Source organism: Arachis hypogaea, chromosome 19 (genome assembly GCF_003086295.3).
Source record: "Arachis hypogaea cultivar Tifrunner chromosome 19, arahy.Tifrunner.gnm2.J5K5, whole genome shotgun sequence".
Taxonomy (NCBI): domain Eukaryota; kingdom Viridiplantae; phylum Streptophyta; class Magnoliopsida; order Fabales; family Fabaceae; genus Arachis; species Arachis hypogaea.
Genome location: NC_092054.1, coordinates 73643006 through 73648194, shown reverse-complemented (window position 1 = coordinate 73648194; position 5189 = coordinate 73643006). Strand labels below are relative to the sequence as shown.

Here is a 5189-nt window from a genome sequence, read left to right as displayed (position 1 = left end):
ACGCTTTTTGGGGTCAATTTCATATAGATTTTAGTATGTTTTAGTTGGTTTTCAGTTTATTTTCATTAGTTTCTAGGCAAAATCCACATTTCTGGACTTTACTATGAGTTTGTGTATTTTTCTGTAATTTCAGGTATTTTCTGGCTGAAATTGAGGGAGCTGAGCAAAAATCTGATTCAGGCTGAAAAAGGACTGCTGATTCTGTTGGATTCTGACCTCCCTACACTCAAAATGGATTTTCTGGAGCTACAGGACTCCAAATGGCATGCTTCCAATTGCGTTGGAAAGTAGACATCCAGGGCTTTCCAGAAATATATAATAGTCCATATTTTGCTCAAGGATAAACGACGTAAACGGGTGTTCAACGCCAGTTCTATGCCCAAATCTGGCGTCCAGCGCCAGAAACATGTTGCAAGTTAGAGTTCAACGCCAGAAAAGGATCCAAAGCTGGCGTTGAACGCCCAAAACAGCCCCAGGCACGTGAAAGCTTTAGTCTCAGCCTCAGCACACACCAAGTGGGCCCCAGAAGTGGATTTCTGCACTATCTATTATAGTTTACTCATTTTCTGTAAACCTAGGTTACTAGTTTAGTATTTAAACAACTTTTAGAGATTCATTTTGTATCTCATGACATTTTAGATCTGAACTTTGTACTCTTTGACGGCATGAGTCTCTAAACTCCATTGTTAGGGGTGAGGAGCTCTGCTGTGTCTCGATGAATTAATGCAAGTATTTCTGTTTTCCATTCAAACATGCGTGTTCCTACCTAAGATATCCATTTGTGCCTAACTATGGAGAAGGTAATGATCTGTGACACTCATCACCTTCCTCAATCCATGAACGTGTGTCTGACAATCACCTCCGTTCTACATCAGATTGAATGAATATCTCTTAGATTCCTTAATCAAAATCTCCGTGGTATAAGCTGGATTGATGGCGGCATTCATGAAAATCCGGAAAGTCTAAACCTTGTCTGTGGTATTCCGAGTAGGATTCTGGGATTGGATGGCTGTGACGAACTTCAAACTCGCGAGTGCTAGGCGTAGTGATAGACGCAAAAGGATAGTAAATCCTATTCCGGTACGACTGAGAACCTGCAGATGATTAGCCGTGCGGTGACAGCGCACTTGGACCCTTTTCACTGGAAGGATGGATGGTAGCCATTGTCAACGGTGATCCACCTACACACAGCTTGCCATAGGAGGACGTGCGTGCGTGAATCAGAAGACAGAGGAAAGCAGAGATTCTGAAGACAAAGCATCTCCAAAACTCCAACATATTCTCCATTACTGCATAACAAGTAACCTTTAATCCATGCTCTCTTGTTTGTTCGCAATTCAACTGATAAATATAATTGACTTCTTGACTAAGAATTGCAAGATAACCATAGATTGCTTCAAACCAACAATCTCCGTGGGATTTGACCCTTACTCACGTAAGGTATTACTTGGACGACCCAGTGCACTTGCTGGTTAGTGGTACGAGTGTGAAAAGTGTGGTTCACAATTCGTGCACCAAACTTCCACCTCCTTTCCAATCATGATACTATGGATCATGATGGCCCAGTCTATAATAACTTCAGACCGGTTGCTAGTAGGAATGATTGAGCATTGAATGAACTCTAACCATCCCCTAGCCACTAGTTTGAGGTCATGCCTTCTTAGTTAAACCGGCTTGCCTCTTGAGTCAATTTTCCATTGAGCTCCTTCCTCACATATGTCTATGAGGACTTGGTCCAACCTTTGATCAAAGATGACCCTTCTTGTGTAGGGGCGTGCCTTCTCTTCCATCATTGGCAAGTTAAACGCCAGCCTTACATTTTCTGGACTGAAATCTAAGAATTTCCCCCGAACCATGGTAAGCCAATGCTTTGGATTGGGGTTCACACTTTGATCATGGTTCCTAGTGATCCATGCATTTGCATAGAACTCTTGAACCATTAGGATCTGACTTGTTGAATGGGGTTGGTGAGAACTTCCCAACCTCTTCTTTGGATCTCAAGTCGGATCTTAGGATACTCATTCTTTTTGAGCTTGAAAGGAACCTCAGGGATCACTTTTTTCTTGGCCACAAATTCATAAAAGTGGTCTTGATGGACCCTTGAGATGAATCTCTCCATCTTCCATGGCTCAAAGATGGAAGCAATTGCCTTCCCTTTCCTCTTCCTTGAGGTTTCTCTGGCCCTAGGTGCCATTGATGGTTATGGAAAACAAAAAGCAATGCTTTTTACCACACCAAACTTAAAATTTTTGCTCATCCCCGAGCAAAAGAAGAAAGAAAGAAGAAGGAGAAGAAGAAGAGAAATGGAGGAGAGGGAGAGAGAGGTTGTTTCGGCAAAGGGGGAGAAGAGAGGTTTGTGTTGTGTGAAAATGAAGAAAGAATGAGGGGTTTATATAGGAATGGGGGGAGGGTTAGGTTTGGGAGGGAAAATAGTTTGAATTTTGAAGGTGGGTGGGATTTTTGTGGAAGAGAGGATGGATGTGAGTGGTGAAGAGGTGATGGAGAAGAGTGATTGAGTTGATTGGTGAAGGGTATTTGGGGAAGAGAGTTATGAAAAGGTGTGAAGAGGAGAGAGAAGAAGATGTGGGGATCCTGTAGGGTCCACAGGTCCTGAGGGGATCCTGTGGGGTCCATAGATCCTGAGAAGATCCTGTGGGGTCCATAGATCCTGAGAGGATCCTGTGGGGTCCACAGATCAAGTGGGGTCAAGGACTTAACATCCCTGCTCCAATTAGGCGTGTAAAACGCCCTTGCTGTGCAATCCTGGTGTTTAATGCCAGACTGCTTCCTGTTTCTGGTTTTAAACGCCCAAATGCAGCTTGTTTCTGGCGTTTAACGCCAGGTAGATGCTTGGTTCTGGCGTTAAACGCTAGCTTGGTGCTTGTTTCTGGCGTTAAATGCCAGACAGATGCTTGTTTCTGGTGTTTAATGCCAGTATGCCTCTCCTCCAGGGTGTGCTATTTTTAATGATATTTTTCATTCTGTTTTTGATTTTTTTCAGTAGTTTTTGTGACTCCACATGATCATCAACCTAATAAAATATGAAATAACAAAGAGAAAATAAAATAGATATAATTAGATAACATTGGGTTGCCTCCCAACAAGCGCTTCTTTAATGTCAATAGCTTGACAGTGAGCTCTCATGGAGCCTCACAGATGTTCAGATCATTGTTGGAACCTCCCAACACCAAACTTAGAGTTTGAATGTGGGGGTTCAACACCAAACTTAGAGTTTGGTTGTGGCCTCCCAACACCAAACTTAGAGTTTGACTTTGGGGGCTTTGGTTGACTCTGCAGTGAGAGAAGCTTTTCATGCTTCCTCTCCATGGTTACGGAAGGAGATCCTTGAGTTTTAAACACAAGGTTATCCTCATTCAGTTGAAGGATCAATTCTCCTCTATCCACATCAATCACAGCTCTTGCTGTGGCTAGGAAGGGTCTTCCAAGGATGATGGATTCATCTTCTTCCTTCCCAGTGTCTAGGATTATGAAATCAGCAGGGATGTAAAGGCCTTCAACCTTTACTAGCACATCCTCTACCAGTCCATAAGCCTGTTTTCTTGAGTTGTCTACCATTTCTGATGAGATTCTGGCAGCTTGCACCTCAAAGATTCCCAGTTTCTCCATTACAGAGAGTGGCATGAAGTTTATCCCTGATCCAAGGTCACATAGAGCCTTCTCAAAGGTCATGGTGCCTATGGTACAAGGTATTAAGAATTTTCCAGGATCCTGTTTCTTCTGAGGCAATGTCAGTTGATCCAGATCACTCAGTTCATTGATGAGCAAGGAGGTTCATCTTCCCAAGTCTCATTACCAAATAACTTGGCATTCAGCTTCATGATTGCACCAAGGTACTTGGCAATTTGCTCTTCAGTAACATCCTCATTCTCTTCAGAAGAAGAATACTCATCAGAGCTCATGAAGGGTAGAAGGAGGTTCAATGGAATCTCTATGGCCTCTAATTGAGCCTCAGATTCCTTTGGTTCCTCAAAGGGAAACTCCTTATTGGTCACTGGACGTCCCAGGAGGTCTTCCTCACTAGGATTCACATCCTCCTCCTCCCTTGTAGGTTCGGCCATGATGGTTAAATCAATGGCCTTGCACTCTTTCTTTGGATTTTCTTCTGTATTGCTTGGGAGAGTACTAGGGGGAGTTTCAGTGACTCTTTTACTCAGCTGGCCCACTTGTGCCTCCAAATTCCTAATGGAGGACCATGTTTCATTCATGAAACTTACAGTGGCCTTAGATAGATCAGAGACTATATTTGCTAAGCTAGATGGATTCTGCTCAGAACTCTCTGTCTGTTGCTGAGTGGATGATGGAAAAGGCTTGCTATTGCTAAACCTGTTTCTTCCACCATTATTAAAGCCTTGTTGAGGCTTTTGTTGATCCTTCCATGAGAAATTTGGATGATTTCTCCATGAGGTATTATAGGTGTTTTCATAGGGTTCACCCATGTAATTCACCTCTACTACTGCAGGGTTCTCAGGATCATAAGCTTCTCCTTCAGAAAATGCCTCTATAGTACTGTTGGATGATTCCTTCAATCCATTCAGACTCTGAGAGATCATATTGACTTGCTGAGTCAATATTTTGTTCTGAGCCAATATGACATTCAGAGTATCAATTTCAAGAACTCCCTTCCTCATAGGCATCCCATTACTCACAAGATTCCTTTTAGAAGTGTACATGAACTGGTTATTTGCAACCATGTCAATGAGTTCCTGAGCTTCTGCAGGCGTTTTCTTAAGGTGAATGGATCCACCTGCAGAGTGGTCCAATGACATCTTTGATAGCTCAGACAGACCATCATAGAATTTATCCAGGATGGTCCATTCTGAAAGCATGTCAGAAGCACACTTTTTGGTCAGTTTCTTGTATCTCTCCCAAGCTTCATAGAAGGACTCACCTTCCTTTTGTTTGAAGGTTTGAACATCCACTCTAAGCTTGCTAAGCTTTTGAGGAGGAAAGAACTTGGCTAAGAAAGTCGTGACCAGCTTATCCCAAGAGTTCAGGCTATCTTTAGGTTAAGAGTCCAACCATACTCTAGCTCTGTCTCTTACAGCAAACGGGAAAAGCATAAGCCTGTAGACCTCGGGATCAACCCCATTGGTCTTAACAGTATCACAGATCTGCAAGAATTCAGTTAAGAACTGAAAAGGATCTTCAAATGGAAGTCCATGAAACTT

General features: G+C 42.8%; 1 non-coding gene across 1 annotated transcript; it reads left to right on the top strand.

Annotated features, from left to right (window-relative positions):
• Positions 1 to 4841: 4841 nt before the first annotated feature.
• On the top strand, positions 4842 to 4949 carry LOC112781798 (small nucleolar RNA R71). Its single transcript, XR_003192556.1, has one exon. It is a non-coding gene; the product is annotated as a small nucleolar RNA R71 (small nucleolar RNA).
• Positions 4950 to 5189: the final 240 nt, after the last annotated feature.